The following is a 13,906-nucleotide window of genomic DNA, read 5'->3' on the forward strand; positions in this document are numbered from 1 at the left end:
CGGTTGTAAGACAATTAATTAACTATGAAACTGGTAACCAAAGTTGAAACAAATTTAGCAAATAATATTTCGCTAAATGAGAAAATTGAAATAATCGAGGTATGAACAGTTAATCGAAAAAATCAATGAACTGAAAAGTTTAGATTCCGAAATCAAAACAAAAGTAACTTCGGAGGAGACTGAAAATGAAGTTACCTTAAGTCAATACCCGGATAAAACTGTTATATGGAGAGGAAGAATGCAATGATTTTTGAAAAAGAATTCGGAATCTTCTAGAAGAGTTCATCAGAATGAAACGGCTAATATTGCACTTCCAGATGAAACGATAACAGTGAAGTTACCACGTCTGCAAATCGGAACTTATAACGGAGATTTGTGTAAACGGTTGGACTTTTGGAACCAGTTCAAAAATACAATTCACAATCATAGTGGATTGAGAAAAACTAAAAAATTTTTGTGTACGTAAAATCCTTACTCGGAGGTAATGCTTTAGCTGGCATTTCCGGTTTCACTTTAAGTGACCAGAATTATGATTCCACAATAGAAATATTGAAAGTACTTTTTGGAAGACAAGATGTTGTCATCACTTCGCATATGAATAAACAATTATCTCTTGAACCAGTGGGGAACATTTCAAATGTTAAAGCACTGAGTAAACTGTACGATGAATGCAAAGTCAACATTCGAAGTTTAGAATCATTAAATCCTACTTCTGGAAGTTATGGAAATAGTCTCTGTCCTGTAATTTTGCAGAAATTTCCAGAGGAATTAAATTTGGAATTTAATCGAAGTTGAAAAATGGATGCAGGATTTGATATTAAGGAACTAACAGAATTCTTAAAAAAGGAAGTTAACTGTCGAGAAGCTGCAAGTTTAATGAATTCTGCGAAAACTAATCAGAAACCATACATTCGTCAAAATGAACAATGCATGAAAGCTTATCCGAATTATAAACCGAAAGTTCTGACTGCTTCAGCTTTGTCAATGATTGGATACAAATGTATATTTTGTGATAAAGAAGACCATATGAAATATAAATGTTCTGAACTGAACTCCGAAGAGAAACGCAACATTTTGAAGCGTACAGGAAGGTATTTTCTGTGTTTTGGATGTAAACACTTAGCGATCAACTGTAAGAACAAACAGTTTTCCTGCAAAACTTGTCGCGGTAAACATCATGAAAGTGTGTAAATCCAGCATCAGCTGTCTCCAGTGTAAAAAATAAGGAAACCGAAACACTAGTGGAAATTGTTCAAAATTCTTCTGCTTAAACTGGATCTAATATTATGCTTCAATCGGTGTATGCTGTGGCTGAGGGCAGAAATAAGAATTGTATTGTGGTCCTCTTGACAGCGGTAGCCAAATCTCTGCAGTTAGAGAAGATTTATCAAGAAAAGTACAATTACCAGTGAAAAGAGAAACTGTTCTAAATCTGCAGACTTTCGGTAAAAAGAAAGGGAAGCACTGGAATCGAAAGAAAGTTGAACTTGCGCTCCGAAATATTAATGACCCTGAAAAATGCATAAATCTCGTCATAAATAAAGTCATTGAAGTACCCATCATAACAAATGCAGATATATAAGTACCAGATGTAGAAATCAAAACCAACCTCCAAGCATTTGGCGTCACTTTGGCAGACTGTGGTGGCGCCGATAGAACAAGTCATATTTTCGTTTTAATCGGCGCGCACATTATGTGGGAAATAGCGAGCGGACAAATAATAAGGATAAACAGAAATGCCGTAGCGATCAAAACCATGTTTGAGTGGTGTATAAAAGGCAAATTTTCTTCATCAGACTTTCAAATCCATGATGCGTGTTTAAACGTAAGTGTAGAAGAGAAACTTCTAAAAAGCGTCGAATCGTTTTGGAATATTGCATCTATAGAAATTAAAAATATTTATGACGAAGAACAAAATGAAATCGCCTTACAAATATTTAACAACTCGATTACACAAAAAGGATCAGATGAGGAGGAAGCTGTACAAATATATCATGAAGCCAATGATATAATGAAAAAGGCATCAATGACTCTGACCAAATGGAATTCAAATTTGGATATTTTAAAGAACCAATACAAATCAAGTAACAACTTCTTTATTAAGTTTAAATTGCCTGACTGTGATTTCCCTCCAAATATTCTTGGACTTAAATGGGATACAATTAAGGATATCTTCTGTTTTAATGCTTAAGACGTTATTGATTTCATCCAGTCAAATGACCAAACAAAACGTTGTGTTTTGAAAGCCCCTTCAAATATCTCCGATCCTGTTGGTTTTCTTGCTCCATATGTTATTCAAGCAAAAGTTCCGTTTCAGGATTTATGGCTGAAAGGTATAGATTGGGATGAAATTATCCCACCAGAATTTCAAGACAAGTGGAACAAATGGTATAGGCAACTGTGTGATCCACCTAATATCCAGATACCTCAGTGGTATTTTCGCGATGTTGATGAAACGCCTGAAACACTGGAACTACATTGTTTTTGTGATTCATCTCAAAGTGCTTACGGAGCAGCAGTGTACACGAAATTCTGTAGCTTAAAATATTCTGGAGCAAGTTTAGTGATAGCCAAGAGCAGAGTGGCTACCCTGAAAAAATTATCTTTACCAAGACTCGAGCTCATGACAGCAGTGTTAGGTGTAAGACTTGTAACTACAGTCCGTGTGCATTTTCCTCAAGCTAAGATTTATTTATGGACAGATTCTCTTATTGTGCTTCACTGGATAAAGAACTCACCACGGCGATGGAAAACATACGTACAAAATCGAGTGTTGGAAATTCAAAACAAAACATCCTCGAGTATGTGGCATCATTGTTCAGGATCTCAGAATCCTGGAGACAAAATCCCACTTGGTGTTAAAGTGAGTGAGCTTTAGTGTGGTGACATGGACCTCCAAGGCTTCATCAAGATGAAATAAACTGGCCTGCATTGTAACACAGTAGATAGTGTGGTACTCTTCTGTTTCGCTGACGCAAGTCTTGCCAAGCAGACTATGTTGGCGACAACATATAGTATACACATAAAAAAGGTTAACGAATGTTAGTTCTACGAATTTTTTATTTTGAAGGCATAAACATTTTAATATGGCTTAAAATTTTGTAAAATACCAATAAATAAAAACAATAAATTTGTAATAAGACATTAATTTAAGAATTTATAATGCTTTCATGGTTCGACAACCTGACTCGCTGGTTCGTATCACATGACCCTAAGTGATCTCATCTCATGTTAAACTGCGCTACAAAAATCTAACTCTCTCAGTAATTATCTACATTAATTTCAAGTTAAATTTTAATTTGGAATACAAGATTAAATGCAAGAATTATTTCAATTCATATGAATAGCTTACTCAGAAATTATGTAAAACCGTAATGTTTTACTTCACTAGTACATTCTCATTAGAATTGATGAATTTAACTCTTGATTTTGTCTTTTCTATATTTTCGCTTTCGGGTGAGCGGTGTGATTGCATTCTAATTGACTTAATTAACGCGAATCGTCTTAGGGCATAAAATTTAACTATCTTGTAAAAATTCTATGTAATTGTATGCCAGTACTGAAAGAAACATCTCACGACTTGATTTGAAAATGAGGTGTACAGGGTTACCAACGAAGATATTCCATTTGGCATCAGTTGTACCATTATTGGCGACGTTTGCACCGGCGAAACGGAAAAGTACCGATAGTGTTGAAGAAAGAGTCATGACTCAAGTTACTAGCAGTGTTCAACTTTTACAAACTGTGTTAAAAATAGAGTAATGATTTAGATAAACTTTTAAGAGTCACGTCATATGTATTCAGATTCATTAATAATTTGAAGTCACAGAATAGTGATTGATCCTGTGACCAAAAATGAAATATGTAATGTAATGTGTTATTGGATTAACTTATCACAAGATGAGTATTTTATTTATTTATTTATTTATTTATTTTATTTTATTTTTATTTATTTATTTTTTTATTTTTTTTTTTTTTTTTTCAGAATTGAATGATGTTAAATGTAAAAAACCATTGCCACATAATTCCAAATTGTTTGTGTTAAATCCAGTAATGGATGAAAAAGGTTGTTTAAAAGTTGAAAGTAGAGATTAGTAAAACCATCATTAGATGTCGATAAAATTCAGCCTATAAATATTACCAAATAATTATTTTGAACTGTCATGAAAAGGTACTTCATAGTGGTGTAAATGAAACTTTAGTGCAAGAGGGAAATTTTGGATTTTAAAAGCTAGACATTTTCTAAAATCTGTGTTACATGATTGTAGATTTTGTAAAAAATATAATGCTAAAGCTTGACATGAGATATCAGCTCCTCTTCCAGCTGATAAGAGTGAAGAAAGCTCAACCATTTGAGGTAAGTGGCATAGATTTTGCTGGCCCTTTGTACAGTCAAAAGTCTTTAATCCGGACTCATTGAGACTTCAGCGATTCCGTATTATCGATTTTTCCGGATTATAGATCATCAGTTTAAATCTGATAAGATGGTATGCAGAAATTATAAAATTGAAACTATGAAACCGTAATTTATGAAATAAAGAGCAATTATGATCTAAAGGGTATCAAAATTTACAAAAAAGAAGCTTAATATTTATTTGTTTACTTTATTAAACATTTCTTTCAACGCGCGCATGCATAAAGCAGACATTACGCATAGTCGAAATTAGAAAATTTCAACCAGAAAACCATTTGATTTGTATTTGTGATATTTATAATGATGAGGAATTTGATTTAAATCATATCAAAGATGGAATACATCGAGATGAAATACTACATTTAGTAAGGAATATAAGCCAAATAAAATAAAAACATCTGCCCTGAAGATAAGGATAGTGATGATAGATCAACTTCCTGTTTATTGCGCTTCATGACGTCCTCCACCCCGCAGAGCAACGTGAAACTGATAAACAGATTTCGGAATGGTTAGATAAACAATTGCTGCAAAAATGGACAAAGGATATGCCTTTATCCATTTTTTGCAGCAATTCCACTTTTTTTTTATGGACATCGAAACATGCTTTCGCTTTGTAGATTCCTTTGGCAACTCCAGCATCGGAAATTTTATTTGATATAATCTAAAGTTCCAACTTACTTTTATAAAATTGCTCTAACAGTTTGCAAAAAATAATACACCGGATCCAATTCGAAGATTAAGGAACAACGCAATCTGCAACATTAACTGAAATAGATAATTAGATAACTTTAGCTTAGCTTATACAGTTCGTTATACATTAAACGTGCATGCGTAGACGCATACGCGCATGCATCATTGCGACACATGCGCAGAAAGTTTGCAGCTTTGAGGTCCGGATTATAGATCATTCTGGATTAACAACTTTTGACTGTAAAACCGTAGTGTTTTACTTCACTAGTACATTCTCATTAGAATTGATGAATTTAACTCTTGATTTTGCCTTTTCTATATTTTCGCTTTCGGGTGAGCGGTGTAATTGCATTCTAATTGACTTAATTAACGCGAATCGTCTTAGGGCATAAAATTTAACTATCTTGTAAAAAAGATCTTTGAAAGATGCTACAAAAGTGTATATCTCATTGTTTACCTGTGCAGTGACTTGAGGATTCCATTTAGAATTGTTATCAAATTTAAGTACTGAATGTTTCATTCCAGCCTTGCGTAGATTTTTTGCACGTAGGGGCATTTGTAGAGTTATTTATTCTGATAATGACAATACCTTTAAAACTGCTGATCGTAAATTAAAATATTTGTATAAATTGTGTAAAGATGAAAAAGTTCTAAACTTCCTTGAGAAAAATGGGTTTGAATGGAAATTTACTGTACAAGGTGCTCCTTGGTGGGATGGATTCTGGGAACATTTGGTAAGATCTGAAAAAAGTTGTTTAAAACGTATCTTAGGTAAAGCTTCTTTATATTATGAAGAACTGTATACGGTTGAAGTTGAAGCTGTTATAAATTCTAGACCTATAACCTATGTATACAATGAACCAAATGAGCCTGATCCTCTTTCACCATCTCATTTTATAACTGGATCTAGTTTGACTGTTTTACCTTCACCTGAATCTAAACTAGAATCTACAAGATCTGTTGATTAAAAGATGGAAGCATAGGCAATGGCTAATCTTTGGAATATGGTAACAGGTAGTTTGGTGACATTTAGGTAAGGCGATAAAGGTTACTGGCTAGGACTTTACCTGTGTACATGGGAAAAGTCAAGAGGGTGCGCAATGCGATTTTTGTGCAATTCTGGGGTTTTTTTTAAGTGAAAATAGGTCGACGTGTACAAAAATGATACCATGTATGTGCAATTCTTAAAACTGTGGCAAGCAGTGGGCGATTCTGCACTTTCTCCCAATTTCGCACCTAATCTTCGTCATGATTAAGCACTTTTGTTCCACAAAAGTTCTAGCATAAGCGTTATTCGGCTAGCAGATCGTTGGAAAAAAATGTTGAGCAAAAAAAAAAAGCCTTTACTTCGTGAAAACAAAATGGCGTCAAAAAAAAAAAAAAAAAACTAGCAGGGTTGGTTGCCAAATTTTTGCCAAGTTACCATATTCCAAAGATTAACCTAGGCAATTATTATTAGAGAATTTTTGGAAAAGGTTATATAAAGAATATTTGTTAGAATTACGATGAGTCATGTTTTCAAAAACTCCAAAGAATTCTCCCGTGTTTAAAATTAATTATGTTGTATTTGTATGAGAAGATAATGTGAAACGCTGTAACTGGAAGATAGGTAGGGTTTAAGGAATTATTCCACGGAAGAGATTATAGAATTAGATCTTTGAGATTCAGTTGGATAAGGGTGTTGTCAAAATACCAATTGGAAGACTTTATAATCTTGAAGTTCAGTAAAATTGATGCATCCGTTTACGGATGCATGCGGGGGAGTGTTAAGTTTATGACTATTTATCCTTAGTTTGTCAATAGATGGCAGTAGTATTTGTAAAAAGAAACTGTGATGTCATAATTATGTATCAGTTCGTCAATAAACATTGTGTGAAATAATGCTCTCTGTTTATTACTTTACATTCGATCCAGTCTGATTATTTGAGACTTACATATATTTTGTTTACTTTGAGAACAATTACAGCAAAATCAACATGTGATTAGAAATCTTTATGGGAACGGGCATACCTCAGGTAATAGCTATGATCAAGGCACCAATTTTGTTGCAGAATTACAAGAATTTCATGCTAGATTACGTCCAAGATTTGCAACACCAGGACATCCACTAAGTTCAGGATTAGTTTAACGGTACATAGAAATTCAAAAACATATGTTGTATCACATCATTTGAAACAATTCTAAAAATTAAGACAAACACATCCCATACCTGTTATTTGCTTACTGAGAAATTTCAAACTGTACTACTGAAGTATCTCTATTTAAATTAATGTACGGAAGAGAGGCTACAGCTCCATTAAAATCATTGCGGTCAGAAGAAATTTAACTATCAATAAAATTGGGTAAAAGCGCTGTTGATTATCTACAGGAGCTGAAAATGATTAGAAAGAACGGCAGAGCAAGCACCTCTGATAGCAGAATTGAAGGCAAGGTGAATATGCAAGATATGCTAATCGAAGAGAAATACAAGACTTCAAACCGGGAGATCAAGTGTATCTGCCGATTTCAGTAATAAATTATATGCCAGATGGACAGGACCCGCAAAAATAGTAGCAATCCAGATTCTTATACAGCACGGCTTCTTAAACTTTTCTTTCAGTCATGATCCCTTTTTATCACCGAGATATTTTCGCAACCCTAAGGTCCCATAATATTTATGCAAATTTTGTGGAACCCCATATGCATTGTGCAAATCCGACACACGTGTAAGTGAAACTGTCAATTTTTTCAAAACTCTGTTATAGAGTAAAACTGGCAGATGGTACAATAAGGATAGTTCACATAAATAAAATCAAAAAATTTAATTCACAAGTACAGGCAGTAGGTGTAATATTTGAGAATGACGAGGAACTAGGAGAAATCCATCCCACAACCAATGTGAGTTACAAGTCAAATCATTTTCATCTAATATTACAAATTATGTTATGTCCACTATAAAACAGGTAAATATAAAAAACGACAGTTTAAGACTATATATTCTGAAACAAATATATAAGACCTCCCCACTGGAGCCCATATCAAAGAAAGGTTTAGAATCTATACTCCACAAGACAAAATGAAGCAATTTCATGTGGCAATTACCATTGAATATATAATGTGAAAGAAATAAAGGACTTCTGCACAAAAATTAATTATGTAACTTTTCTCAGCAAAGGATAAACATCCTTCAAAGCATGTATGATGATATCTTTGTTTTAATCACATTCCTAGATTTGAAGATGAGTTTCAACCAAAACATAAATTTTCTCTATATAAAACAAATGTTAAAAAATTTCATTTTACAAAAAGTTTTCTACAAGTCTAAAACGGAAAAGCATTTGCTTTGCTAAGCTATATATAGTTATATATCAGTAAGCATTTAATGAACAGTACTGACACTGAATAAAACTTTTCCAAATTTTAAAAATGTTACAATATAACGTATGCTGTATTAAAGTAGAAAATTCATGATTTTATACCATAATTTTTATCAAAACAGTGTTCATTTAAATAGAAATTTCGATATTAGGTAGTAATATGGACAACACTGTGATAATTTAATTATTTTATTATGGTAAAATCAGTTTAAGAAATGCATAACATAACGCTTAACAATCAGATTAACAATTTTATCAGTTTAAGAAATGCATAACATAACGCTTAACAATCGCATACAAGTTAATTTATTATTTCCTAAATGATAGACTCCTTCAAAAGTATTAGCATAATTAGCCATATTTTCTTAGTAATATTTATCTAATTAGTATCATTTTCTCAGGTTACTAGTGATTTCTCTACAAATTTTCCCTCTCAATAAAACTATTAATTTAGTTATCACCTTTACTAAACAGAACCTCTACAATGTTTTCATCTTTAGTAACAACTTGAAAAATATTAAATAAGTACCTATAATTTTCTTGGAGGTGGGTTGGTAATAAAAGCATACAAGTAGAATTTACTGAGACATTACAAGATGAACAGAAAACAGAATTCAGTTCGTAAGAACAGAACTCTTTAAAGCAGAATTCAGATCATGAAACTATCAAATTGTCTATGACAGTACCACATGAATCTTGCCATTGAATATATGATGAAAACTTATGATTGAAAGATAAAATAAAGAATGAAATACTGTACATATATCACAACATACATTACACATTCCAGGCAACTGCTGATTACAGTTAAATAATTACATTTTCTTAAACTGTAAGCAATGATTTAACTTTTTTTTTTTTTTTCAAAACAAAGATAAGCCTCCAAATTTAGATATATATATACGATACTAAATCATTTTACTTTACATTCTTTCCTCAACTTAAAAATAATTCTCCCTTTCCGAAAAGGAAGTCTAATTCCATTTCTTAACATAACTAGAATTAGTAAACAATACATTTCGCATGTTCTTTGCATATGGATCAAATACACATTTTTAAAGGCTTTGGATAAACTAAAATATCAAGTAATACCCGATGTCAAGAATACTACGAGTGACGATTTTTAAAAAAATGTTGGCTACTTCGCTTTTCATGCACAAATAATGATATGCCATAATATTTAAATCTATATTTTGGTTTATACAGTAGTAGTGATCACAAAATTAAGTAAGATTTTAATAAAATACGCTATTATAAGTTTGCAGTAGGCATCCACTCTGCAACTCGATACATTTTGAAAACTTTAGCGGTTATACTCACGTAAACATAAATTTCCTTGCAGTTAACAGTCGAAAATAACTACAGTTAAGAAAATGGCGGTGCGGATTTCATTCACCGCGGTTGCACATATACCTACGTCGTGAAACGTACTAACAGCAGATTACAGATAAAATGATTATATTGCTATAAAACAAGAAAAATACGTAATAATTTAGTAAAAATTTACAAACCTTAGACGATTAACCTCAAATTACAACATTCGTAAATTTCTTTACAAACATAAGCCTATCTTCATCACGTTAACTGTGGCCACAGCTTTTTACTATACATTTGGAAATGGTCTGTCTGTCTGTCGAGAAAAAGTTTTTAGCTCTTTTTGCAAATGAAAATTAAAGCCACTTTAGAAATGTGAATACGTTGCAATATTTTATACCTTAATATGGGAAAGGAATGCAGGAATCAGATTCTTACAGTAGTTAAATAGATAATTTACATGAAATGTAAACATCCTGATTCTTCTATCTTAAATACATGTAGGCAGATTTTTGGCATAGATTTAAGCTTATTGTTTCTCATACCTTCTGTAAACCACTAATTTCAAATATGGCCGGAAATAAAAGCACAATTACGTTTCGCTTATCACAGATAATTTTTTGTTATTCTTCTCCTCTCAGCTAAGATAGGAAAATTGTAATTTGAGTATTTTTTCTTCCTTCTTCAAATGGTGAGATTGATAGCACAACTACCCATCAAAAACTTTTTCTATTCACAAAACATACTCCGGAAACAACAAGTGTAGAGGATAATTCATTTAATATATACAGATTTAATATACGCAAATCGTACCCAAAGCTTGTCGGAAATCGTAACGGCTTTCATTGACGGCTAGCAGTAAGTCATATTATATTTCATTTTATCTCTTGCAAAGGAATTAATCTTTAGTAAATAAAGAATTCCCAGAATAGTAGATATAATTGACCAAAGATAAGCGTTTTGTTTTGTTTTCAAAATCCATTTTATATAATTAAAAACATTTGGAGATGAATCTTGTCCGAAATCACATTTTTGAGTGCCGTAAAATGTGTAAGGAAGAGAGAGTATTGCATGTCCAGCAACCATGCAACGAACTTTTAAATTAAATGTTAACTGCTTGTCCTTTTCATGCATAGAATAATAAATATTTAAATATCGTAATGCTATTTAATATGAGTTAGTCTTGCTCGTGCCTATGCCATTATCGCTAGCGTGCAGAAATGCGGCATGATATGTTTCGGTAGCATGTGCTTTTCTTTCGCTTTATAATTCAATAAATGCAATTAATTGAATACATTTAGCTTATTTATGAATATGTAGAACCAACTTGCCGTAATTGGTGATCTATGGACGAAAAATAAGTTAAGTTAATTGGTCACGTGCTTTGGGGTCTAGTCTGGATACCCGTCGAGACTGATATCAGAAAACTAGTCGGGATTCTCTTTCCGCTCGACAGCAAACGGGAGAGCGAGTCTGCCCCCTTCAATAAGGCTCCTATATTAAGAGGAGCCTTACCCTTCAAATTCTGTCGTCGGAAAATGAAGAAGAAATTCCGTGTGCGGCAGTGACGCTTATTGCATAGCAACCAGTCTGTCTCACCTCTACATTGCTCAAGGCTCAGAGAAAGCGGATAGCATTCTAACCTCCTTGGGAGATAGTTTAGGAGCAAAAGTGCTGTTTTGCACTTGCTTGTCAATGAAGATGGCGTAAGCAAAAAAAAAAAAAAAAATCAATTGAAGTAAATGGTGGAATTTTTCGAAAAACTCTGCAGCTGTTAAGTGGTAAACTTGATAGCACATTTAGTAAAGAGCACAGAAAAAAGAAATGGGAAGAGTTAATGGATTTTTTAAAAGCAAAAAGAAATATCCTCTCCAAAACTGCAGATATGTGAAGAAACGAAAGCATAATTTATGTATGATCTTTTGTAAAATAGAAATTTTTTAAAAGGTTGTATGTTTGTAAACTATTTGTTAACAGTTTTATGATTAAAATATTCTTTTTTGTCTTAAAAGGTTATGCAACAATGTCATAAATCAAAATATTGAAATATAGCATCGCGTATGAGTGTTTACTATTAATATTGAATTTGAATCAAAAAAAATTTTTAATTTTAGCAACTGATGATTATTTCAATAATTTATCTATTCAAGAATTCTACCTATCACGTAACTACAGATATACTATGTATTGTAGATATCAATAAGCAGAAAACAGTGGAGTGATGCATTAAAAAAAATTTACTAGTGAGTAAAAATATAACAAATTTTTAGCAAAAGTAATAGAAAGGAAAATAAAAAAAAAAGCATATAACTATAGGTTACATAACAAAACATATCTTCTTGCATATAAATGCACACACGCATATATATATATGTTATCTAAAATGGAAGGAAAAATTACGAAACTGTACATTAAGCGAATGGAAGGAATTTTAATCAATTCCACCAGCGGCTGAACGGTAAAATCGCTAAACCCTAGTAATTCGGTCCGAGGTTCAAATCCCGCAAACAGGGGTGTCATTACCAACATACATTTGGTAACTTCAAGAAGCATAAAAGTTTAAAGCATACAAAACCTGTTTTAAATAGCTATATATATCACTTTTTGATCTTTGTTAAAAATTAGTTCTAAATTTCTTACTTTATGTCTTTACTGATAATTTTTCAACACTTTAAGGCGCGAAAATACTAGGCATAATTACATTTTGTTTTAAAAACATTCTTTTGTAATTATATATATATATATATATATATATTATAAATTATTTGCTTATATATATATATATATATATATATATATATATAAGCAAATAATTTATAATAAGAAAACTTTTCATATACCATCTCTAAGGAGCAAAGATTCAATAAAAAAAATTTTAAATCTTTTTTAGTCAGAATTTAAAGTAGATTTTTAAATTCGTATTTTCGAAACCTCATTCGCTTTAAAAACATAAAACTCTGTAAAAAACAATCCTTAATTGAAAAAAAAAAAGCATATATCTTATAGTACATGCGGTGTTATATATATGCGGTTAAGTGTTTGTCGCCGATAGTTTATTGGTTGCTTGCGTAACTGTAAATTGTTTTATTTCCCGTGCAGTGCAGCGCGTGACGAATATTATGAGAAAGCTAAGCCGGACAAATTAAAAATACAAGAGCACGTGCATTTAACATTTAATAAATAAATTTAACATCTATATATAATATAATTCGGAAATATGCAACCGGCAACGATGAAAAAACAAATAAAAAATGAAATAAATAAATATCTTTATTATATCTGGCTTAAGTGTCTGTTTGTCGCCGATAGTTTATAGTTTCTTGCGTAACTGTACTAGCCAATGGGGTGAAGTTGCCACGGCACAGGGTTGCCGTTTCAATTGAGACGTAGACAATTTTCTGTAAAACTTGCCTTTGCTATGACCATCAATAAAACTCAGGGCCAAACGCTTAAGCTTGTCAGCATTTTCTTACCTGAGCCTGCATCTGGACACAGCTTTATGTTGCCTGTTCAAGAGTTCGTGAAAGAACGGACGTAAAATTAAAAATAATTGATGGCCCTCTGCAAGGCGAGCTTAAAAATGATGGAAAGATCTACACAAGAAATGTTGTGTACAAAGAGATCTTTGACATGTGAATTAACATTTTATTATTTAAATCAACTTTATTTATTGAGCTAGCGGTGGCTGTTAAGAAATGTACCGCCAGTGGTTTCCTTCATTGCACTCTACTTTAAGTAATTAAGCAAGTAGAAGAGGGAAACCCCGTGGGGCAGTAAGCAAAGGGCCGTCCTCGCCGCCTGCCCTGGGTAATTCAGTTTGAATTAGCAGACACCTTTGCACAAATCATTTTAATTACAATTTATAATATCTAAAACAGCGGTCATTTCGTATGACCACCGGGCTTTCTAGTATATATATAACTGTATTTTAAATATATTGTTGTAAAGAGAGAAGTAGAGGGCGCTGCTTGGCAGTAGCGCAACGCATGTAAGTAGAAACGAAATGTCGTTTGATTAGGCAACATGATTTCTGTGAAGGTAGTCCACCTAACAATAGGACAGTTGTAAATATGTAAATATAACGAATAATAAATAGCAGTAGAAAACTGAACCATCGGATGTTTTGTGATTG

Source organism: Stegodyphus dumicola, chromosome 2 (assembly GCF_044657685.1).
Source record: "Stegodyphus dumicola isolate Sdum_Otavi_A_Nest chromosome 2, ASM4465768v1".
Lineage (NCBI taxonomy): Eukaryota > Metazoa > Arthropoda > Arachnida > Araneae > Eresidae > Stegodyphus > Stegodyphus dumicola.